The sequence below is a fragment of the Crinia signifera genome, chromosome 7 (assembly GCF_055691185.1).
Source record: "Crinia signifera chromosome 7, ASM5569118v1, whole genome shotgun sequence".
NCBI classification, from domain to species: Eukaryota; Metazoa; Chordata; class Amphibia; order Anura; family Myobatrachidae; genus Crinia; species Crinia signifera.
Genome location: NC_139223.1, coordinates 97,683,359 through 97,710,038, shown reverse-complemented (window position 1 = coordinate 97,710,038; position 26,680 = coordinate 97,683,359). Strand labels below are relative to the sequence as shown.

The window sequence follows — 26,680 nt, the reverse complement described above, 5'->3', positions numbered from 1 at the left end:
CTTTCAGATTTCACAAATACAGTAGCAAACAAAGATGGGTCATAGGAAAGACAGACATTAGGTCTACAAGCATTAGGTCGACCACTGAATGTTGACATGCATGAAGGTCGACATGACTGAAGGTCAACATGGGTTAGGGAGACATGGTCATTAGGAAAACAAAATCATTAGGTCGACATGGGTATGGTCAACATTCAAAAGGTCACCATTGAGTTTTTCACTATTGTTGCCTGAATGCCTACACAGTCAACATGGACACTAGAAAAGTGCATTGCGTCCCCTCATCCTCGGCCAACGGCACGGCAAGAAAAGACACAAGTTCTAAAAAAAAAAACACACACAAACACAATAAAGAAATGGCAGGACTTACTCTCAGACTGGGCGGCGGCTGCGCTTGTTGAGGGGGGTGGGGCGGCTGTAGCGGCCTGCAAGCCTTCAAGCGGAGGCACTGTGGGAAAATGAGAAAAATTAGAAAATGTGCTGTTTAAATAAAGTTACTGTATTCTTATTACTGTAAATGGGGCGGGGGTGGGTTTACAAAAAGGCGTGGACTGGATTTTATAAAGTGCTGCGCCCGCCATACTTTAAAAAATCCACTCCGCTCCAAAGTGGATAGGACACATAATGTACCGCTGCGTTTGCCCCGCTTACGGCTGCCCTGGATAGTGGTTGTTTCAAATGGGGCAGGGGTGGGTTTACAAAAAGGCGTGGACTGGATTTTATAAAGTGCTGCGGCCGCCATACTGTACCTTATAAAATCGACTCCGCACCAAAGTGGATAGGACACATACCGCTTGCGACGCTTCCACTTGATGGCGACAGTGGACGTGCCCTTTCCCTCCTCCTTCTCTGAAGTCCTGTGTAAAAACAACATTTACAGTATACTGTAGTGTCCTTTCAAACATTAGTACATTGAGTCGTCAACACTAGGTCGACAGAAAGCAAGGTCAACATGGGTTTAGGTCGACTTTGGTCAAGGTCGACATTTCATTTGGTCAACACAAGCAATAGGGCTACAGTCAAAATGTCATCATGTTTTTTGTCACTGTTTTTTGATGCATGGCGGTTCCCCTTCCCTGTATGCTTCGTGCAGGGCCGGTGCTAGGGTGTCCTGCGCCCTCTTGCAAACCATACATTTTGCGCCCTTTCACATTGCCATTGCAACAAGCTGCAGCCCGATTGTGGGAGTGTATGCAACATGCGATCCTACTGTATGGAGGATCTCGGGTGCATGTACAGTACATGTATACGGCAATTCGTATTCATAATCATATTGATGTACTATCAATACGAATACGAATTGCTGTATTTTCGGGATAGTAAATGTCAAAAATAAGTTATTTCTGGATACACATACACCTACTGTATTTTTTACAAATTTCCTTTAGTAAATTTCCCCCGACATGTCATCCAGGCATTCACAGACAGCGCTACATGCCTCAGCGCAAGTGTCTGTGAGGAAGAGGGGGCAGGTCGCACGAGGAGGACAGTGTGTGCGCGGTGCAGGGAGCTGCTCAGCCTCTCCATACTGCCGCCCGCTGTCAGACAGGCGTGCAGGTGGCAGTGACAGTGAGGGCTGAGTCAGCTTTTGCAGAGCAGGCAGGAAGACAGCGCCTTTTCAGCATGGCGCCTCCCTGCTTTGCAGGAGCTGCTGAGTGGGTAGCGCCGGCCCTGGCTGCGCGGTGGTGGGGGGGGGGGGTTGTACTGTAGGTCAAGTAGGTCAAAAGGTCGACGGTCAAAGAGACAACAGTGAAAAGGGCGACAGAGTAAAAAATTTGGGGTGCAGGTTGACTGACTGGCAGTGGGTGTGGGTTGTTAGGTGTACACCAACAACTGTAGGTCGTCAAGCATTGGGTTGACACCACTAGGTCCACAGTCAGCAAGGTGGATGTGTGTTTAGGTCGACATGTGTCAAGGTGTACATGTGTCTAGGTCGACATGGGTGTAGGTCAACAGGATCATTATGTCGACATGGGTAAGGTCTACAGTTGAAAAGTAATTATTTTTTCAAATACTGCGTGTCGACAAGTGTCGTATCAACACAGACAACGAAATGTACCTACCACCGCGCAACCATGTCCCATCTCGACCTAAAACCATGTCAACCTTCCTACGTGTCGACCTACAGTAGTTTGTGTCTATCCAATTATCCATACCCGCTATAATAACAGTAAATACTGTACTACAGTACTACTGTACTTTAATTTTGTAAATGTCATGTACAGTACCTCTGCTCAGCTTAGCCCTCAATTTGGCCAGTTTATCTGGTTGGCGTCGAAGCAAGTCACTCCACCTCTTCTGCAAAGAGAGGATACTCCTATCCCTGTGCAGGACTTCCTCAATCTCCACCTTTGCGCTCCTATATGCCTGGTGTCAACATGCCGCACCAAGATCACGAGCTCCGCATCGGAGAAGTTCCTTCTCCTGTGTGCCATGTTGCCTACAGTATACTGTAATAGTGGCCGCCTTCCACGCATGTCACATGTCGACACAGGTCACATGTCAAACACAGCAAGTTGCATCATTCAAGTTTTTGTTCCTACATTAGTGTGTACTAATTACGGAAACCCTCTACTTAATACGGATATTTTCGCAAGACAAAATACGTATATTGAGTACTAAGGGCCTTATTCTAATCCACTCTTTCTGACAAAATCCTTCTTAGATGGGCAAAACCATGTGCACTGCAGGTGGGGCAGAAGTTACTTGTGCAGAGATAATTAGATTTGGGTGGGGTTTTACTTCAAAGTGAGATCTATATTGCAGTGTATAAATAAAACAGTCAGTATTTACCCTGCACAGAAACAAAATAACTCACCCAAATCTAATTCTCTCTGCACATGTTACATCTGCCCCCCCTGCAGTGCACATGGTTTTGTCCGTCTAAGAAGGATTTTGTCAGAAAGAGTGGATTAGAATAACCCCCTAAATCCGGTATACAGTATTAATCGCAGGAATATTAGCAGCTGCAACGCACAGTATATTAAATTAAGTTAATTAATATGAGGCCTCCCATATACTGTACTGTACGGTATGAAGACACAATTTCAATAAAGTTAAGAAAGTCATTCACAACATCCAATGGAATGGTACAGTATGCTGATGTGCTGTAGATGACATGGCATTGTTCGCAATCTACAGAGTTTGAAAAGTTACTGCAGATTTCTTTACTGTACCTTCCCCCACGATCACTCATTAATTAGTATGCAGAACCCATACCTCCCAACTGTCACGATTCCGTCGGGACAGTCCCGATTTTCGGGTCCTGTCCCGACGTCCCACCCGCGGCAGGCATTGTCCCGCTGTGGGGGGGTGGCAGTTGGGAGACCCCCCAATGTAGTAGAATAGACGCTGTGCGCATGCGCACAGCGTCTATTCTCGTATGAAAATGAGGTCGCGGCTAATTAGCATAAGCCGCGCCCTCATTTGCATACGCCACGCCACCTTTTCAGACGAGAACCACTGTTTTGTGGTTCTATTGTGATTTTGATCACTATTGTGATTTTGTGTCTACGAAAACAACTCCCCCAGCGGTTTAACTTTTGGTCACAATACTGAGTCTGGAAAATTACCATATAGTATACAGTATGCAGAATGCTGTGAAACAACTACAGTATTGACATTGCAGTATTGGGATTTTGTCCCTAAATACAGTAATTGTACTATTGTAAATACGGTATTGTAGTCAACGGAATAATACTGTGGGGGGTAGGAGGGATTACAGTATTCCTGTGGTTTATTGAGTGTAGCCTTAATGAAGAACTACTGTAGCAATATCGAATATACTGTATAGTACTGTACTACTGTACAGTATAGTGCTTTGTCCCTACATACTGTAGTGCGTTATGGGATAATATCCGTGACTCATACTGGGCTAATATTCTCAGAGCTGGGATAATAAACGCAGGCCTGGCGTTGGGATCAAATTCGCAAAGATGGGATAATATTCGCAAGTGCTACTGTCTATACTGAAGCCGAGTTAAATCAGACAACATACTGTACAACATATTTTTGCAATAATACAATTATTAATGACATTATGAATACATGACATTTATAATCTGCAGTCAGTACTGTAAAGTACAGTACAGGTACAGTATCTGTACTGTACAGTATGTCTGCTGGATTGATTACTTTAGCCTACTGACTGCCATGTGTACTGCATTTGGTGTCATGCGCTTGGGTGTCATGCGCTGGGGAGTGTTCACTTCCAAAATGGATTCTGCTCAGAGGCTGCGTTACAGCTACGGCGAGCTGATGATTTTGGTTAGCTGCCGGGACCAGCCTCTGAGCACTAACCATGAGAAGAGTAATGCTTATAGAGATGCTTGCAGGCTAATCCTGCGCAGATACTGCCGGCTGCGCAACTTTTGGTCGCTCCAAAGAAAATGGATCGACCTAGTGACAAGGCAGCCTGCGGAGCTGGAGGCCCTGCGCCGTTCCGTCGCAAGTAAGTACTGTACACTACTCCTGTTAGGTACTTTACATTGAACTCTACTGTACAGTATACTGTATTTAGATTGTGTACTGATCCTGTACCTACAGTACCTACACCAACTACTGTAGGTTGACAAGCATTGTGTCGACACCCCTAGGTCAACAGACAGCAAGGTCTACATGTGTTTAGGTCAACATGGGTCAAGGTGGACATGTGATTAGATCGACACAAGCATTATGTCAACATTCAAAAGGTCGACATGGTGTTTTCCAGTGTTTTTTTGGATCCGACATGTGCTGACAGGCGAAACTGTATTTCATGCCCTAACATCCACTAGGGCATGGTTGGATAATAAAATACTTTGCCAAGCGAAGCATCGTTACCAATGCCAGGGGATGCGGTGCACTTCAAACTGTGGCCATGTAGACGGGTGGGGCAGAGCCAAACACCCAGTCCAGTGAAACGCTGGCCTGTGTGCATGGCAGTGCTGCTCTTCCTTGGCGGTCTCGTGTAGGCTCCTCAACCCCCCCACTCCCCCCCACCGCGCAGCATACAGGGAAGGGGAACCGCCATGCATCAAAAAACAGTGACAAAACCCATGATGACATTTTGACTGTAGCCCTATTGCTTGCGTTGACCAAATGAAATGTCGACCTTGACCAAAGTCGACCTAAACCCATGTCAACCTTGCTTTCTGTCGAACTAGTGGTGTCGACCCCATGCACTAATGTTTGAAAGGACACTACAGTATACTGTAAATGTTGTTTTTACACAGGACTTCAGAGGAGGAGGAGGGAAAGGGCACGTCCACTGTCTCCATCAAGTGGAAGCGTGGCAAGCGGTATGTGTCGTATCCACTTTGGAGCGGAGTCGATTTTATAAAGTATATATATATAAACAGTATGGCAGGCGCAGCACTTTATAAAATCCAGTCCACGCCTTTTTGTAAACCCACCCCCGCCCCATTTACAGTAATAAGAGTACAGTAACTTTACTTACAGTAAACAGCACATTTTCTCATTTTTGTCATTTTCTCACAGTGCCTCCGCTTCAAGGCTTGCAGGCCGCTACAGCCGCCCCACCCACCACCTCAAGCGCCGCCGCTCTGTCTGAGAGTAAGTCCTGTCATTTCTTTATTGTACTGTATTTGTGTTTTTTTTTCTTTCGAACTTGTATCTTTTGTTGGCGTGCCGTTGGCCGACGTTGTCAGCGTCGACCAACGGCAGCCTAGCGCAGTCAGCGTAGTGTCCCGCGGCAGCCCTGCGTAGTCAGCGTAGTGTCCATTTCAGGGGGGGTGGGGGTGGAGCCCCCACCCTCTGATGCACTCTGATGCACAACAAAGGAGGCACTTGCCAGTGGCAGTACTAAATCCTGTACTGTACTGGCAAATGCCTCCATTTGAAACAACCACTATCCAGGGCAGCCGTAAGCGGGGCAAGTGCAGCGGTACATTATGTGTCCTATCCACTTTGGAGCGGAGTGGATTTTATAAAGTATGGCGGGCGCAGCACTTTATAAAATCCAGTCCACGCCTTTTTGTAAACCCACCCCCGCCCCATTTACAGTAATAAGAGTACAGTAACTTTTTTTTACAGTAAACAGAACATTTTCTCATTATTGACATTTTCCCACAGTGCCTCCGCTTGAAGTCTTGCAGGCCGATACAGCAGCCCCACCCACCACCTCAAGCGCCGCCGCTCCGTCTGAGAGTAAGTCCTGCCATTTCTTTATTGTACTGTATTTGTGTTTTTTTTTTTTCGAACTTGTATCTTTTGTTGGCGTGCCGTTGGCCGCCGCTGTCAGCGTCGACCAACGGCAGCTTAGCGCAGTCAGCGTAGTGTCCCCGCGGCAGCCCTGCGTAGTCAGCGTAGTGTCCATTTCAGGGGGGGTGGGGGTGGAGCGTTATGCCAATGGCTCTGATGCACTACAAAGTAGGCACTTGCCAGTGGTAGTACTAAATCCTGTACTGTACTGGCAAATGCCTCCATTTGAAACAACCACTATCCAGGGCAGTCGTAAGCGGGGCAAGCGCAGCGGTACATTATGTGTCCTATCCACTTTGGAGCGGAGTGGATTTTTTAAAGTATGGCGGGCGCAGCACTTTATAAAATCCAGTCCACGCCTTTTTGTAAACCCACCCCCGCCCCATTTACAGTAATAAGAATACAGTAACTTTATTTAACCATCACATTTTCTAATTTTTCTCATTTTCCCACAGTGCCTCCGCTTGAAGGCTTGCAGGCCGCTACAGCCGCCCCACCCACCACCTCAAGCGCCGCCACTCCGTCTGAGAGTAATTCCTGTCATTTCTTTATTGTACTGTATTTGTGGTTTTTTTTTTCTTTCGAACTTGTTGGCGTGCCGTTGGCCGACGCTGTCAGCGTCCAGTCTACGCCTTTTTGTAAACCCACCCCCGCCCCATTTACAGTAATAAGAGTACATTTTTGTCATTTGCCCACAGTGCCTCCGCTTGAAGAACAGGGGACCCTTCCCTGCCGGGATGCTGCAGGCCCCCCCTCAAGCATCGCCACGATGCTAAGCAGTAAGTCCTGTCATTTCTTAATTGTGTTTTGTGTTTGTGTGTTTGAACTAGTGTAGTTTTTTGCCGTGCCGTTGGGCGACGCTGTCAGCATCGGCCAACGGCAGCCTAGCGCAGTCAGCATAGTGTTCCCGCGGGAGCCCTGTGCAATTACCGTAGTGTCCCCGCCAGGCAGCTCTGCATCTCGTGCACAAAGAAGGTGGGGGTGGAGGGGTGCGGTGTGCAAATACGTCTGATGCACAACCTTTTGACCTAGACATTGTTTATCTATTGTAGTGTAATACTGTACCATAACCTCAGTGATCACAGTAGTGTGTGTGAACTAATGTTTCAAAGGACACTATAGTACAGTATACTGTAATGTAATTATTTTTACACAGGACTTCAGAGGAGGATGGAAAGGGTACGCCCCATACTGTCCCCTCAAATTGTAGCAGCCGGAAGTGTCGGAGGCTGCAAGCGGACACAGTAAGTGTCCTCCTGACCTGTTCATACCCCCACTATCCACGTTGACGTGGAGTCAATTTTATCAAGTGTGGCGGACGCAGCACTTTATGGAAAACAGTCCACGGCTTTTTTTTTTAACACCCCCTCTTCCCCATTTACAGTAAGAATAATAACTTTATTTTAACAGTACATTTTATAATTTCCCCATAGTGCCAAGCCTAGAGGAAGACCAGGGCACTCTGCCCTTGCAGGCTGATTCAGCACCCCCCCCATCAAGCGCCGCCGCTCCGTCTGAGAGTAAGTCTTGTCATTTCTTTATTGTACTGTACAGTATTTGTGTTTTTTTTCTTTCGAACTTGTATCTTTTGTTGGCGTGCCGTTGGCAGCCGCTGTCAGCGTCGACCAACGGCAGCCTAGCGCAGTCAGCGTAGTGTCCCTGCGGCAGCCCTGCATAGTCAGCGTAGTGTCCATTTCAGGGGGGTGGGGGTGAAGCGTTGCGCCAATGCCTCTGATGCACAACAAAGGAGGCACTTGCCAGTGGCAGTACTAAATCCTGTACTGTACTGGCAAATGCCTCCATTTGAAACAACCACTATCCAGGGCAGCCGTAAGCGGGGCAAGCGCAGCGGTACATTATGTGTCCTATCCACTTTGGAGCAGAGTGGATTTTATAAAGTATGGCGGGCGCAGCACTTTATAAAATCCAGTCCACGCCTTTTTGTAAACCCACCCCGCCCCATTTACAGTAATAAGAGTACAGTAACTTTATTTACAGTAAACAGCACATTTTCTCATTTTTGGCATTTTCTCACAGTGCCTCCGCTTGAAGTCTTGCAGGCCGATACAGCCGCCCCACCCACCACCTCAAGTGCCGCCGCTCAGTCTGAGAGTAAGTCCTGTCCTTTCTTTATTGTACTGTATTTGTGTGTTTTTTTTCTTTCAAACTTGTATCTTTTGTTGGCGTGCCGTTGGCCGACGCTGTCAGCGTCGACCAACGGCAGCCTAGCGCAGTCAGCGTAGTGTCCCCGCGGCAGCCCTGCGTAGTCAGCGTAGTGTCCATTTCAGGGGGTGGGGGTGGAGCGTTGCGCCAATGCCTCTGATGCACTACAAAGGAGGCACTTGCCAGTGGCAGTACTAAATCCTGTACTGTACTGGCAAATGCCTCCATTTGAAACAACCACTATCCAGGGCAGCCGTAAGCGGGGCAAGTGCAGCGGTACATTATGTGTCCTATCCACTTTGGAGCGGAGTGGATTTGATAAAGTATGGCGGGCACAGCACTTTATAAAATCCAGTCTACTCCTTTTTGTAAACCCACCCCCGCCCCATTTACAGTAATAAGAATACAGTAACTTTATTTAACCAGCACATTTTCTAATTTTTCTCATTTTCCCACAGTGCCTCCCCTTGAAGGCTTGCAGGCCGCTACAGCCGCCCCACCCACCACCTCAAGCGCCGCCGCTCCGTCTGAGAGTAAGTCTTGTCATTTCTTTATTGTACTGTATTTGTGTGTTTTTTTTCTTTCGAACATGTATCTTTTGTTGGCGTGCCATTGGCCGACGCTGTCAGCGTCCAGTCTACGCCTTTTTGTAAACCCACCCCCGCCCCATTTACAGTAATAAGAGTACATTTTTGTCATTTGCCCACAGTGCCTCCGCTTGAAGAACAGGGGACCCTTCCCTGCCGGGATGCTGCAGGCCCCCCCTCAAGCATCGCCACGATGCTAAGCAGTAAGTCCTGTCATTTCTTAATTGTGTTTTGTGTTTATGTGTTTGAACTAGTGTAGTTTTTTGCCATGCCGTTGGGCGACGCTGTCAGCATCGGCCAACGGCAGCCTAGCGCAGTCAGCATAGTGTTCCCGCGGGAGCCCTGTGCAATTACCGTAGTGTCCCCGGCAGCTCTGTGTCTCGTGCACAAAGAAGGTGGGGGTGGAGGGGTGCGGTGCGCAAATACGTCTGATGCACGACCTTTTGACCTAGACATTGTTTATCTATTGTAGTGTAATACTGTATACTCTACCATAAACTCAGTGATCACAGTAGTGTGTGTGAACTAATGTTTCAAAGGACACTACAGTACAGTATACTGTAATGTAATTATTTTTACACAAGACTTCAGAGGAGGATGGAAAGGGTATGCCCCATACGGTCCCCTCAAATTGTGGCAGCCGGAAGTGTGTCGGAGGCTGCAAGCGGACACAGTAAGTGTCCTCCCGACCTGTTCATACCCCCACTATCCACGTTGACGTGGAGTCAATTTTATCAAGTGTGGCGGACGCAGCACTTTATGCAAAACAGTCCACGGCTTTTTTTTTTTAACACCCCCTCCTCCCCATTTACAGTAAGAATAATAACTTTATTTTAACAGCACATTTTATCATTTCCCCACAGTGCCAAGCCTAGAGGAAGACCAGGACACCCTGCCCTTGCAGGCTGATTCAGCACCCCCCCCCCCCCCTCATCAAGCGCCGCCGCTCTGTCTGAGAGTAAGTCCTGTCATTTCTTTATTGTACTGTACAGTATTTGTGTTTTTTTTTTCTTTCGAACTTGTATCTTTTCTTGGCGTGCCGTTGACCGCCGCTGTCAGCGGCGGCCAACGGCAGCCTAGCGCAGTTAGCGTAGTGTCCCCGCGGCAGCACTGCCTAGTCAGGCAACCTAGCGAGCGACTCTCACACAGTGCCGGTAACCACCACATCCCCTGCACTGGCGGATGGGCAATCATGCGTGTACAGTACTGTGCATTGTACAATACTGTATTGTACAGGGGCCAATGTGCTTTATTATTTTTTACAGGGCCAGACCTGACCAGACCTCATTGGCTGGCCACCCCTCCTCGTCCCCTGTACCCATTCTAGTACACAAGCCCCTGTGCATCCATCCGCCAGGAAGAAAGTAAGCATTCCTGTACATACAGTAGGTGTGCGTAGCCCATTTTATTAGGGGGTGCACCATTCCAGGGGCATATCAATAACTGGACATGTCCATCACCACCTATCATTACACAACATGCCACACACTTTAATGCCCATTAGAGATAATTACACACACAGTAATGCCAATTCCACATAATGCCATGCACAGTAATGTCCATTCCACATAATGCCACTCACAGTAATGCCCATTCTACATAATGCTACCCAACATAATGCCAATTACACATAATGCCACACACCATAATGGCCATCACACATACTGTAATGCTACACACAGTAATGCCCATTCTACATAATGCTACACACCATACTGCCCATTACACATTATGCCAGGGCTTGACAAATATTTGTAAAACAGGGATAATAGAAACTGTGCGTTCCAAAGGTGCACGTCAAAAAATTACACCGTAATGCAGATTACATGTCACAGCCAATACATACTGTAGTATACCACATGCCATAATGCCCATTACACGTTATGCCACACACCGTAATGCCCATTGCACCTCACTGTGATGCCCATTACATGGTACGCCTCACACTCTGATGTCACATCGTAATGCCTATTACATGTCACACAGACATTACATGTCACACAGATACAGACATTATGCCTCAGACCGTGATGCCCATTCAACATTATGCCTCACACCGTGATGCCCATTACACATTATGCCACACACCCTGATGCCCATTACACATTATGCCACACACCATGATGCCCATCACACATAATGCCACACACAGTAATGGACATTCCACAGAATGCTATACACTATAATGCCCATTACACATTATTTGACACACATTATGCCACACACTGTAATGGCCATTACATATTATGCCACACAACTGCGGCTTACAGTACCTACAGTACATGCTAGTTGCTAGATGTTACATGCTTGATGCCAGGGATTTCTTGCTCGATGCCAGGGATTACATCTTATTGCCCTGGTCTACAAGCTCCTTTCCAGGTGTCTCATGCTCGTTGCAAGGGGATGTGAAATGCTAATTGCCAGGGGGTGGGGTGAACTGCTCATTCCCAGGGGTAACATGCTTTTTACCAGGGGTTTCATGCTACCTGAGAAGGGGGTGGTTAAATGCTCATTGACATTGGAAGTTTCAAGCTCATTGCTTGGGGGGCGCACTGCACATACTTTCGGGAAGCACTAAGCACTCTTCTTATCAGATGCCTGCGGGAGCCGCAGCCTCCTTCCTTTTTAAACTGCATTCCCGCCTGCCAGAGCCGCAGCAGCCTCCGCCCCTCCTCCAAATCCACCACCCATGGATAGAGGTAAAGTACAGTATACTGTAGTAATAATAATGCTTACTGTACAGTATTCAACCTGCATTTCTGTTCTAAACTGTACATTGTTTGTTTCTTTATTTTCACAGATGAATTAAGAAGAGTGGTGATCAACCAGATATTTGATTTGCTGATGCGATTAATTTAATTAATTTTTATTTTTGTTTGTTTAGTTGATTAAAATTTTTATAAAAATCATTACTGTCAGTACATTTAATTAAAGATGGTTTGCAGTTTGTAATTATTACAGTACAGTATACTGGGCAGGTGTCAGTGCAGTACATCTTTCAAAAACTTCTTTACACCGTACCATACAATTAGAATCATGTGTGGGGACTTAAAATATACAGTAATAAAAAATTTTTTTTTTTAAACACAGTACATTAATTTAAACAGGACAAAGTCATATTTTAGGTACAATAATTTAAAGTACTGTTGGTCACAACAAAGCTTTTTACAAGGCAGTGGCTGTCCTTTGTTCTATGGGCCAAACACGCTTGATTTTGCTCATGGTAGAGTGGTATGGGGAGAGAAGAAAAAATAATAGCGTTAGTACTGAATGGTCACAAGGATTTCAGGGGGGGGGGGGGGAGAGACACATGTTGGCAGAGGAAGGGGATGGAAGAGAGGGAGAGAGATAATGTACAGTAAGATCATAAACGTACTTTTTTTCCATTTCATTGCCTGTCCTTTGTTCTCTGGCCCAAACACGCTTGATTTTGCTCATGGTACAGTGGCATGGTGGGTATAGGGAGAGAAGAAAAAATAGCGTTAGTACTGAATGGTCACAAGGATTTCAGGGGGGGGGAGAGACACATGTTGGCAGGGGAAGGGGATGGGAGAGAGGGAGAGAGATAATGTACAGTAAGATCATAAACTTACTTTTTTTCCATTTCATTGCCTGTCCTTTGTTCTCTGGCCCAAACACGCTTGATTTTGCTTATGGTACAGTGGCATGGTGGGTATAGGGAGAGAAGAAAAAATAATAGCGTTATTACTGAATGGTCACAAGGATTTCAGGGGGGGGGGGAGGACACATGTTGGCAGGGGAAGGGGATGAGATAGTGTACAGTAAGATCATAAACGTACTTTTTTTCCATTTCATTGCCTGTCCTTTGTTCTCTGGCCCAAACACGCATGATTTTGCTCATGGTACAGTGGCATGGTGGGTATGGGGAGAGAAGAAAAAAGAATAGCGTTAGTACTGAATGGTCACAAGGATTTCAGGGGGGGAGAGAGACACATGTTGGCAGGGGAAGGGGATGGGAGAGAGGGAGAGAGATAATGTACAGTAAGATCATAAACATACTTTTTTTTCCATTTCATTGCCTGTCCTTTGTTCTGTGAGTACAGTAGATGCCAGTTTAAAGAGACGGTGGAGGGGGTGCTTTTTGGGATGCGGAGGTGGGGGTTGGTTGCTGAAGAGGGTGGAAGTGCAGGTGGTTCTGGAGGACCTGACGATGCCATTTGGTTTAGGCATTCACTTTGGGAGGCTCTGCGGTGGGTGTCACGCAGCATTTGGGCCTTGGCTGGTTGTACAGTAGGTGGCTGGTGCCCGCTTGGAGATGGTGTGTAGGCATTTCAATCTACAGCATTAGGGCCTTCTTCTATGGAGTTGTACAGTAGTAGGCAATTTACTGTACAGTATGTTTACAGTGTTTTTTTTTACATTTGCAGCATCAATAAGGCACACCTCCACCCAGGGAGATGAGGTGGTGGAGGAGGAAGAGGGGGAGAAGCAGGTGGAGGCGGCGCCAGTCAGTAAGTACAGTGGTACAGTACATACACTATGAACAATTGGGGTTGTGTGTGAATAGCGATCAACAATGCGGTGTACATTGCTAAGCAAGGTTTACAGTATTTAATAAAACAATACACGATCTTGCATACAGTAAATTATACTGTACAATGCAGTCCTTTGCACCATTGCCTGTCCTTTGTTCTGTGAGTACAGTAGATGCCAGTTTAAAGAGACGGTGGAGGGGGTGCTTTTTGGGATGCGGAGGTGGGGGTTGGTTAACTGTGAAATGTTATTGCCAACCATTACGAGAGAAGTGAGACATCTCACAGGATCTCTGCTACTGCACAAACAATGGGTTAAACCACAGTACAGTGCAGTCCTGTTGTTATTGGGTGTGTGGTGGGGGGGGTGGCCAGTACACCTTGTCTGACTGTTGCTTCTCGCTAGTCTGGACCTACTCTGCTAAGGGCAGCCAGATGCCTCTGTCCGGTGGAGGGGGTGCTTTGTGGGATGCGGAGGTGGGGGTTGGTTGCTGAAGAGGGTGGAAGTGCAGGTGGTTCTGGAGGACCTGACGATACCATTTGGTGTAGGCATTCACTTTGGGGGGCTCTGCAGTGGGTGTCACGCAGCCTTTCGGCCTTGGCTGGTTGTACCGTAGGTGGGTGGTGCCCGCTTGGAGATGGTGTGTAGGCATTTCAACCTACAGCATTAGGGCCTTCTTCTACGGAGATGTAGACCATACGAGGGTGGTCAGTCTGTAGGCAAATAATGTTTTTTATACTACAGTATATTCCTTTTTTTCTCCACTCAGACATCATTGAGATGGAGGTGGAGGAGGAGGAAGAAGTGGTCATGGAGTTGGAGGAAGATGAGGAGGAGGATGAAAGTGGTAAGAATTACTGTAGTACTGTACTGTAACCAAGGGTAAAAGTGTGGGGGAATGGGGTGCAACTGGTTTCCACCACCTCTGATGGTAGGGGGAACTAAGTTCCACCTCTGCCACAGTCCTGAACAGTAATTCCAACAGAAAAGCCTGTCCCAGCAGCTTCTTCTTCTGGCATGGCATGCTTTATATGATGTCATACAGTACCACCACCACCACCGCCGTCGAAGTGAAGAAGGAAGGGCCACTAAGTGGAACAGGTTCTGTACATGCTACAGACAAGTGAGAGGGGGCTGGAGGGACTCAGAGGTGGGGAAGCTGATGGAGGGACACAGGGAATGGAGCTTCTAATGGACATGGACAGAGAGTTGCTGGATTGACAGAGGCAGATGTACAGTAGATAAGCCAGCAACTGTGCACATTATGTGTATAAGGTGTAAAACTGTATGACTTACTGTAATATGAAGAAGGGCACTACATGTGGTGTACTGTGCACAGTAAATGATTGTGCTTTGTGTATTGTACAGGACCACACTCCTTCCTTGTGGCACCATTGTCCATTTACAGTACAGTGCACTAGGTCACAAATTATAATGCACAGTACTCTATTCTAATGCTCATTTTTTCACCCACTACAGTGCCAATCGTCCATGGGGGCCCAAGGCCCGAACTGCCACTGTTTGCACCCACCCACCATCGCCATCAGCAAGGCAGGCCAGAACCAGGCTCACAGGGGCCCAAATTATAGAGGTACAGTCACAGTACAGTATGTCAGTGATTCAAAGGTTTTAGAGTAATAATAACAATAACTGTATTTGTGTTGTACTGTACAGTACTTATAGTAACAATAACATTTTACTTTCCCCCACAGAACATCAACAGAGGGCTCAAAGGCTGAGGGCGGTGGAACTACTGAGGGTGCTCGTGCACCAGTTTATTGATTTTATTTTTAATATTTTAGTTCATTTTATTTAATTTCATTTTTTTGTGTTAGTGTACTGTATATATGTTAATGTTTTATTATTAGTATTTTAAAAATGTATTCTCACTCCAATGTATCATTGTCATTTTCTTTAACAGTAACTTATTGTATGCTACTGCAAACATACTGTAGTAAACACTTTTATTGACAGCAGATGGATGATACAGTACAATCAGTGGGGAAAAGGTAGCAAGGTACAGTACAGAATAGAAAAAAAAAGTTAAAATCACACACACTTTTTCTTTTAATTTGTTTGGGGTGGAGGTTCAGCAAGACACACACATAAAACAGACTGGCTTCATCAACATTTTAGTACTTTTTATCCACTCGAAAAACACTTTCATTGACAACAGATGGATAATATGGCATACAGTACAATCAGAGGGGACAAGGTACAGTACAGTAGCAAGGTACAGGACAGAATAATAAACAAAAGGTAACATCACACACACACAACTTTTTTTTTTATTATTATTTTTTGGGGTGGGGGTTCAGCGAGACACACACAGAAAACAGACTGGTTACATTGCACAGAATCAATGTTTTTGTATTTTTAATACTGTACTTCTATACTATTTTAATACTACATACCAGAGGATTGTCCATTTCTTTCGACTACAACAGACAATACTTTATACAGATGATTTATGCAATTATTACAGATCTCCGGTGTCAGCACTTTACAAAATTTACGGATCCCATCCATCAGCTGCTGTTTTGTTGTTGGCTTCGCAGTGTTCCTGATGTAGTACTTCATTTGAGCCCATACCATTTCAATTGGATTCATGTCCGGGGATCTAAAGTAAACAGTATGATAAAGTATTTCAGTAATGTTTCTTATAGAGCAGAAAACCCTTTGAAAATACAAACTTACAAAACCATTAAAGTACAGTACAATATTAAAGCAATACTCACTCTGGTGGTGTGCATTCCCAATTGATGCCTTTCTCTTCCATGAATTTTGCGGAGGCAGAGTGTTTGGGATCATTGTCCTGGAATAGTCTGTGATGCGATGGGTAATATTTTTGCACAAATGGCACCATACATCCCTCTACTATTCTTTCTTGAAAAAAATGTTTATCCATGATCCCTAGAGACATAACAAAATACAGTATTGTTTATTAATAATCACCTAATTAAATTTTAATTATTGTAGTGTACAATATTTCTTACAAACACAGACACAGCATCATATAGACAGTAGTACTGTACTATACCTTCGAACATTAACAAGGGGCCAGCTCTTAATCGTGATATGCCTCCCATATGTGGATCTTCAATGGATGCTTTGGACGTGGCTTTAATGCAGACATGTCCAACGTTGGCCCTCCAGATGTTTTGAAACTACACATCCCAGCATGCTTTGCCACAGTTTTGCTATTAGAGAATGCTAAAACTATTGCAAAGCATGCTGGAATGTGTAGTTTCAAAACATCTGGAGGGCCAACGTTAGACATGCCTGCTTTAATGAGATATGGCTCTTCTTACGGAATGACATTCGTGAGAACCTCTCGAGTGCTACTGAGGATTCATCGGTGAAAATGACATCCGGAAATGTTTCACCGCTCTCAATCCAACGACGTGCCTGTTCCACTCTCTTCTCTTTGTTAACATCTCTAATCATGGGCGTTATCTTGTCAACAGCACAAAATTATACAGGTAATTAAATACAGTACTGTATACTGGACATCATTATATGCAGTCCAGCACTTTGTAAAGTATGGTTATTAACCACTTGAGTGGTATGCCTGGAGATTTTCCTGCCTCAGCTGTGCTGCCGCAGCGGGCTGTCCCGGAAAATCTCGGGGCATGCCACTATACAGTAGGTGTGCGCCAGTGGTGTCCTTGTGTGCACCACTGGCACTGCACCTCCAGTCAAACCCCCCCGGGCCTGCTGTTGTCACTCACAGTGACGTCGGCGGCAGGCTCGGGTATGGTCGGCGCGGCTCGGGGGGACTCGGAAGCGCTCAGGCGAACATCCCTGATCCTGCCGCCGACGTCACTATGAGTGACAGCGGTGGCAAGCTCTGCCGCCGCTGCCCTGGTAGGTTTGTCCTGCCCCAGCAAAACCCACCACTGAAGGGGTTATTGTGAAAAGGTGCGCATTACTGCTTTATACTGTATACAGTAGTCTTACCTTGTAGCTCTATAGTTCCATCCCATATTCCGATGCATTTTTCGAATGCTGGTGAGTGATATGTCAAAGTCATACTCTGTTTTGAAGATGTGTTTGATTTGTCAAGCAGTCATTTCATCATTGTCACGAGTTAATTTCTCCACAATTTTTTCAGCTCTCCTACAGTGCACACAGTCAGGGCCGGTGCTAGGGTGTCCGGCGCCCTCCTGCAAACCATACATTTTGCGCCCTTTCACATTGCCATTGCAACAAGCTTCAGCCCGATTGTGAGAGTGTATGCAACATGCAATCCTATGGAGGATCTCGGGTGCATGTACATGTATGCATACACCATCTCAGTGCTGTGTCCGCAAAATGTTGCAGGCACTAAAGGTACCCATACACGCTGCGAAAATCGCATACGTTATGGGCTAGATCGCATCGCAGCGCATGGTATGCATGCAATATGTGTGCGATGCGATCCGAAAGCAGTACAAAAAGTATGTGCAGCACTCGTGACTGAGGGGGAAAGGAGGGGAAAGAAGGAGGAGATGGAAGAAGAGGGGGCGGAGTGTTGAGGACTGGCAGCGGCACTGGCACAGCACACTGAGGAAGGGGAGGCGGCGCTGCTGGCTGTTTGTCATTTGATTGACAGCAGGGAGCAATGGGTAGGGGGCGGATCCGGACATGACATGTCATCCAGGCATTCACAGTCAGCGCTACATGCCTCAGAGCAAGTGTCCTTGAGGAAGAGGGGGCAGGAGGAGGACAGTGTGTGTGCGGTGCAGGGAGCTGCTCAGCCTCTCCATACTGCCTCCCGCTGTCAGACAGGTGCTGCGGGCGGCGTGCAGGAGGCAGTGACAGTGAGAGCCGAGGCAGCTTTAGCAGAGCAGGGAGGGAGACAGCGCCTTTTCAGCATGGCGCCTCCCTGCTTTGCAGGAGCTGCTGACTGGGTAGCGCCGGCCCTGCACACAGTAAATAAGAATTAATGAACAAGGCAATGACTGAAATGTTTCATGGCTTTCACTATACAGTATACAGTATTTATTATTACAGCAAAGGTTAATACTACCATAGTTTATACCAGTTTAACAAACAATACAATAATTTACTGCACAGTACTGATCTTACCAAGAGCACTTTGGAGCAAATATTTCCTTTCTGGCCGTTGTTCTCTCGAAAGCATGATAGCGCACTGTTTGTAAATTGACTACAATCCCACTTTCCTTCAGCCAAGCCTGGATCTCTTTCATAGTTTTATTGTCTTTTTTCATGTTTGCAATTATTTTGCTCATAGTTTTTATTGATTTTAACTGGCATTTTGTACAGATGTACTATACACGTTCCTGTATGAAGAGAATACAGAACATTTAGAAATACAGCTTTAGAAGACATGGACTTTTTCTCAATAAAAATTACTACATTACTTTAAACTTTAATAAAAATGTAATCTTTATCCCCCCCAAACAACGATAATAGTAATAAATGACAAAGATGTACTGTACAGCACTCAGTCACTAATACTATACATCTACTCATGCGTCTCACTAGCTATGGCAGCCACGGCCCACGGAGCAAAGTAACAAACTAGGGCAAAGCTACGGGGAGCAGAAACGATCATGGCTGCTCCTGCGTCTCATTAGCTAGAGCGTCTCAGGCTCCGGGGAGGAGGGGGCGTGCTGTATGGGCAAGCGTCGCTCGATACCTCTCGAGGCAGTTTTGCTCGGACGCTGGGATTTACAAAATGGCCACCGGCGCCTCGGCGCCTTGTGGCAGCCACGGTCCACGGAGCAAAGTAACAAACTAGGGCACAGCTACGGTAAGCAGATACAATCATGGCTGCTCCTGCATCTTATTAGCTCCTGCTTCTCATTAGCAAGAGTGTCTCAGGCTCCGGGGAGGAGGGGGCGTGCTGTACGGGCAAGCGTCGCTCGATACCTCTCGAGGCAGTTTTGCTCGGACGCTGGGATTTACAAAATGGCCGCCAGCGCCGAGGCGCCTCGTGGCAGCCACGGTCCACGGAGCAAAGTAACAAACTAGGGCACAGCTAAGGGAAGCAGATACGATCATGGCAGCTCCTGCATCTCATTAGCTAGAGCGTTTCAGGCTCTGGGGAGGAGGGGGCGTGCTGTACGGGCAAGCGTCGCTCGATAACTGAGGCAGTTTTGCTCGGAAGCTGGGATTTACAAAAGTTTGCCTCGGCGCTGGCGGCCATTTTGTAAATCCCAGCGTCCGAGCAAAACTGCCTCAAGCGGTATCGAGCGACGCTTGCCCGTACAGCACGCCCCCTCCTCCCCGGAGCCTGAGACGCTCTAGCTAATGAGACGCAGGAGCAGCCATGGTCGTATCTGCTTCCCGTAGCTGTGCCCTAGTTTGTTACTTTGCTCCATGGACCGTGGCTGCCACGAGGCGCCTCGGCGCTGGCGGCCATTTTGTAAATCCCAGCGTCTGAGCAAAACTGCCTCGAGCGGTATAGAGCGACGCTTGCCCGTACAGCATGCCCCCTCCTCCCCGGAGCCTGAGACACTCTTGCTAATGAGACGCAGGAGCTAATGAGATGCAGGAGCAGCCATGATCGTATCTGCTTCCTGTAGCTGTGCCCTAGTTTGTTATTGTGCTCCGTGGACTGTGGCTGCCATGAGGCGCCTCAGCGCTGGCGGCCATTTTGTAAATCCCAGCGTCCGCCTTTATAGCACGCCGCCCCCTTACTTCCCGGAGCTTGAGACGCTCCAGCTAATGAGACGCAGGAGCTTCTCATTTAGCAAAACTGATTAACATACTGTGCTGTGGCATTTTTTTATTACATTGATCTTACGTTATTTTAAAATGAATAAAATGGACATGAAATTTTAAACTATTGTGCACATGATTAGATGTTACTGTATTTGGACCATAATGTACAGTATTGTGCTTAACCTGCTTTACTGTATACTGTAACACAATTTAAGTTTTAATTATTTTTTTTGTAGACAAACAACAATGAACGTATCAAGTGCAAACGCAGTGCACATCCCACCAAGAGACAATTGGCAATGGCTGCAATGGCTCCCCAGTATGCACCCAAAAAGGCGAAGAAGACTGCTGCCCAAAAAGAGAACGTTCCAGTAGCAGTAAAGCAAAGGAAAAATGCCAAGGCAAAGAATGCTGTTTTGTCTGGGATGATTGTTGGTGCATTGAGTGACGTTAACAATGTGGCTTTCTCTATTGCAGATATCGAAGCTGGCCCATCACACAAGGAGACTGTGTTGGCTGAAGATATACACGTACCAGCGCTCAGCATGGATCAAACCCTGGTACACGCGGTAAGTAATGATCCAAATGAGGAGTTTGTGGTTTTGGATTTTGTTTTTATCCCAGGTGAACAAGGACATTCTTCACCAAGAAGAAAGCTTGATTTTGGCAATCTTTCAGGAGCAAAAGAGCAACCTTTTCTTGAAGGTCCTGTGCTCCATGGTCATCTTGCAGGTTGTCTGTCAATGACAGACAACCTGCAAGATGACCATGGAGCACAGGACCTTCAAGAAAAGGTACATCGGCTGGAGATAGAAAATGCTGTGCTAAAAGATGCCTTGAAGAACACCGTTGAATCAATGAAGGACGTCCTCATTGAATCTGTGAAAGATGACATCATCAAATCAGTAAGTAATACCATCATGACATCAGTGAATGATCGAATCAGTGACATCATCGTATCAGTGACTCACACCATCACAACATCAGTGAACGACCGCATCATTGGAGCAGTGAAAGACATGATCGTCGACACATTGAAAAAAACAAGACCACAAACACATAAAGTAGCTGTACAGATGTGTCTAATTGAGGATGGACCTGGCAGAGTGGATGCACTCTGCGAATTGGATGGACTGGGCGAAGTGGATTCATTTGGCGAACTAGATGCACTCGGCGGATTGGATGGACCGGGCAAAGTGGATACATTCGGCGAACTGGGTGCACTCTTCGCAGTGGATGCTGGCGGCGAAGTGAATGCACCCAGTGAAGTGGACACCACAATGGTCTTGAATAGACACGAAGAACTGCCTTCTACAGCACAACCAGTGGTGAACTTTGGTGAAGTGACTTTGCAGCTTCTTCGAGCACCCATTCAGTGCAGCACCCCTGCAGAGCCGGACTCCGAGGAAGTTTATGGTCCTGTTCTGCCGAATATTCCCCTGTGTGACATCACGGTTGCAACTGACAAACTGCTTTATGGAAAGGCAAAGGACCAACTGCACAGATATGCACAACTTCTTTTCCAAGAGCATGTGCCACATGACCTCTATTTGACATGGCCAAACCGTGTGAACTATTGTGGCAAGTATGGGAAATTTGCACTGCCAAAGAATTTAAGAAAAGACATCATGAGCAGATGTGGTAAACGGATTACACTTGAGAAGCACCATAGACCCCCCATAATCAATACCATCAATGGATTACTACGAATGAAGAGGAGAACACCATGGGTCCGTCTCAATCATGTCACAACACGGTTACCACCATTGCCAAGAGTTTGTCCTCCCTTGTGCACAACTCGGTGATGAAGCAGGGGTGGTTCGCAGCACTTTCACTTTCATACGGTATTGTATTTACTGTACTTTTACCCATCTATTTTCCGTGTATGTGTCATTGTTCCTTCAAAAATAAATCTACTGTAAAACAAAACATAATAAAAATAAAAATAATATTAAAAAAATACAAAAACAAAAATTATAAAAAAAAGTTGTGTGTGATGTTTTTATCTTCACCGGTCCGTTTTCCATGCGAGTGCTGCTGTTCCTACACCCCACCCCAAACAATTTTTTTAAAAAAATTACAAAAAGCAAAAATAAAAAACAATAAGCAAAAAAAAAGACAAAAAAAGTTGTGTGTTTTCCCCACGTTGTAACCTTTTTCCCCACTGATTGAACTGTATCCCTTGTCACCCATGTGCTGTCAATAAAAAAAAAAAAAAAAATCCAAAAATAAAAAAGCCAAAAAAAGTTGTGTTAACATTGTTTTTATTGTTCTGTGTCGTTGTTACCTTTTTCCCCACTGATTGGTCTGTATCCCTTGTCATCCATGTGCTGTCAATAAAAGTGTTTCTTTCCAGTTGCAGTTGTGCATCCAGCATCTGCTATTTTCCTTCACCGATCTGTCAGTGTTCCAAACTACTGTACCCCCCCTCAAAAAAGGATAAAAAAAATACAACCCCCCCCCCACCTCACCCCACCCCACCCTACAGTATTTCTCTTCCGTGTGTTTTCCGTGTGTGTGTGTGTGCTGCTGTTCCTAAAAAAAAAATATATAAAAAGCAAAAAAATTAAAGTAGTGTGTGATGTTACCATTGTTTTTATTGTTCTGTGCTGTACTATATCTTGTTACCTTTTCCCCACTGGTTGGACTGTGTCCCTTTTCATCCCTCCGCTGTCAATAAAATTGTACTGTAATTGACCACCCTGCACCCCCCCCTTAAAAAAATAATAAAAATAAATTAAAAATTGATGTCTGTGTGTTTGTTTGTACAGTATCTTTACAGTATCTTTTGTATTGTTTGGTACTCTACAGTACAGTACCTCGTTTCCCTTTCCCCACTGATTGTATCCCATATCATCTTCTGTCAATAAAGAAAGAGCCAAAACTACAGTATTGAACGTTTTTAACTTTACTGTATCTTAAAAAAACAAAACAAAACAAAAACTAAAGCTGGTGGAAGGCGCCCCTAAATAACTGGTCCACCAGTTGGTGGAGCACTACCTCCATGTTGAACATCGTCCTCCGGAAGTTTTCTGTGGGGGGGGGGGGGGGGGGAAAGGGATACTGTAGTATTACGATACAGTAACTAAAACCCTACTTTAAGATAAATAACTGTAGAAACATATACTGTACTGTAGTAGAATTTGACGGCAGATAAGAACCATTTGCCCCATCTAGTCTGCCCCTTATTTGTCCTTCAGGTCATTTTTAATCCTTATTTCTTTGTAAGGATATTCATATGCCTATCCCAAGCATGTTTAAATTGTTCTACTGTCTTAGCCTCTACCACCACTGATGGGACGCTATTCCACTTATCCACTACCCTTTCTGTGAAGTAATTGTGAAGTAATTCTTTCTAACATTTCACCAGTACCTACAGTACCTCCCTCCAGTTTCAGTGCATGTCCTCGTGTTCTATAACTTCTTTTCGTTTGAAGAAAATTTCCCTCCTTACTACAGTATGTTCAAACCCTTGATACAGTATATTTAAAGATTTCTATCATGTCCCCCCTTTCCCTTCTCTGTTCCCTCTTCTTTTTTTCTGCTACTGATTCCTCTCCCTATGCAACCAAGCATCTGACTAGCCTTCATCATTGCTTTGCTACTGTACTATTGCTTTCCTGCCTTTACAGTAAGTCATTTGAAATAATGACTCCTACTGTACTGTATATCCCTTTCCAGCATGGTGAAGAGAAACAGTGCAGTATGATTTACCTCTAGACACTGGGTTCTCTGGGGGAGTTTGGCTGTCCGCCACAGCTCTGCAGACCATCCGAACCATCCTGTGAAATATGGGCCACAGGGGCCGCAGCCTTTCACGGTCATCTGTGAAAAAGCAAAGGAAAAAACTGTAGGTTAGTTTGCAAAGTACAGTACTTTATTGTACTGTACAGTATCCAGGACACATGTTCAGTAATGTGTACTGTACAGTAACTGACAGTTGCACCACAATTATGGTAAACAAAATCTATTCTGGCCTCAGCATCTGGATGTGTCACGGCCGTCGTGCTGGGAGGAGAGGGGAAGTTGTATGGATAGTATAAACCCTGTACAGCAGTCCCTGTTTCCTGTCAGTGTCCCTATTGTCTATGCATCACCCCTGCGGTCTCTGTCCCAGATGAAATCAGAGTACTGTACAGTACTTACCAGCTGCCAATGGCCTGGGGGGGATGGTACGCTGGTCCTGCGGCGGCGGTGGCGGAGGGTCATCTGGGTGGGTGGAACTGCGGAAAAGAACAGAAAAAGGTTAGTTTGAAACATACAGTACTGTACTGTACAGTATCCAGAACACATATTCAGTAGTGTAACCGTGACAGTTGCACCACAATTCTGGTCACCTACAGTAAATGTATTCTGGCCGCTGCATCCGGATGTGTCACGGTCGCTGCGCTGGCAGGAGAGGTTAGGTCATACAGACTGTGTGGCACCTGTTTCCTGTCAGTGTCCCCGTTGTCTATGTACAAAATCACCCCTGCCGTCTCTGTCCCAGATGAAATCAGGAGTACTGGACAGTACAGTACCTACCAGCTGTTGATGGGCCGGAGGGAGAGGGTGCGCTGTTTCTGCGGCGTCGGTGGCGGAGGGTGATCTGGGTGGTGGGGACACTTTCAGATGTTGTAACTTTAAATAAAAAGACAAAATAAACATACAGTACTGTACTGTACAGTAGAGTAAATGGTTGGACCCCAGTTGTTATACGGTACAAATACTGTAACAGGCCTTTGTTCACTAACATGCCTACTGTATACAGTATTTGGGACACACGGCCATCTACTGTACTTAGGCTGGAGGAAAAGAACTTCCGTACTGAATTAGTGTAAGAATGGGATTCTTCACCATTAGAGCAGTAACATTCTGAAAGTCATTGGTGGTGGGGGCGGTTACAGCAACTACTGCTCATTAATTTTAATCAAAACTGGATTCATTTTTGACCACTAAGGGAATCCTACTGTATACTGTACTGTACAGGTAGATACTGTATGTTTTACTCAAGTCAACCAACTGAACTGTAGTGGACAGTATCTACAGTAACTTGTAACTACTGAGTTACAAGTTAATGTAGATACTGTACTGTCCCGTACAGTTCAGTTGGTTGAACTTGATGGACTAACATCTTTTTTTCAGCCTGAATTAATGCAAAACAGTACAGGTAGGGTACTACTGTATGTTACAGGGTGGACCTACAGTACACGTACAGTACTTTCCGGTACACGTGGTGGGAGCCCTGGTGTTACACTGTACAATACTTACCAACCGCACTGGGTCCCGTCTCCAGGTCGGTGGGGGTGGAGGCGGCCAGCTCCTCCTGGCTGGGGTGGAGGCTTTCGGATGCTGCAAATGTAAAAAAAAGACAGAATAAAGAGACTGTACCGTACAGTAGAGTACTGTAGTGAGGCCGGAGGAAAAGAACTTCCGTACTGAATTAGTGTAAGAATGGGATTCTTCACCATTAGAGCAGTAACATTCTGAAAGTCATTGGCGGTGGGGGCGGTTACAGCAACTACTGCTCATTAATTTTAATCAAAACTGGATTCATTTTTGGCCACTAAGGGAATCCTACTGTATACTGTACTGTTCATTTTTGGCCACTAAGGGAAAAGTTTGCTGGATGCAAATAATTTTTACTTGCTGAAAAATTTAGCCATAGGCCATACCATATAAAAAATTTGCAGGAACATTCACTGCATGAGTGAAGGAAAAAAAGAAAGAACATGATACACATGTAAATGCAAACAACATTATTCATTTTTGAATACCGCCCGGGTATTAGCACCCTTACCACTAGTGGTACCACCACCCCTAGTACGGACACTACGCCGTGGGGGAGTAGTGGGGGACACACTCATGGGTGTGGAGGACACACTACTACTTTGGGTAGATGTGGTTTGGTGCTGACTTAACAAACTAGTTGCACTGAGGCTGAGTTGCGTTTGTAGGGACATCAACGCAGTTGTTTGGCCATTAATAGCTTGGGTCTGTTCAACCATATTGGCATTTAGTGTTCTAAAATTAGTAGTTTGGCCCAGAATGGCTTGGCCAATTTCTGATAAGCGTGTGTCTAATGTGGAGACAAGACGAATTTGTGTCCCTACATTAGCCCGCACACTTTGAGAAATTCGTCTCATTTGCAGAGCTATGTTACGCACATACCCCTTAACGGTTTCTAGTTGGGTGGACTGCACCTCCATAAAAGCTAGTTGTTTCCCCTTGAAAAGATGGATGGATTGCGCCAACTCATCTGCACTAGTGGGGGTGTTGGTGGCTGCAATGATTGGGGGCTGCTGCCTATGTGACTGCATAAAGGGGGCCTCATTGACTGGGTGTGCTTGGTTTTGTGCAGGTTCCAACGATGGCACCGTCTCAAGGATGATTTCACTCATGTCGTCCATAGTTTGCATGGGATCCGTAGGTTCAGGCATCGGTTGTAAATGACCTACAAATGAGAAAAGAGTGGTAAGTATGCTATGCAGATTGGTGTATGGTGGGTCATGTTACCTTAGTTGGAATGGTTAGGTGTTGCTCATGCATTATGCATTGGCACAGGCTACTGTGGTGGGGACAGC

At 45.8% G+C, this 26,680-nt stretch overlaps 1 long non-coding RNA gene across 1 annotated transcript; it reads right to left on the bottom strand.

Annotated features, from left to right (window-relative positions):
- Positions 1-813: 813 nt before the first annotated feature.
- Positions 814-26,680, bottom strand: LOC146019520 (uncharacterized). Its single transcript, XR_014450577.1, has 6 exons — positions 25,368-26,680; positions 24,642-24,737; positions 24,264-24,340; positions 23,832-23,942; positions 18,516-18,730; positions 814-857 (listed from the first exon to the last, which is right to left on the bottom strand). It is a non-coding gene; the product is annotated as an uncharacterized LOC146019520 (long non-coding RNA).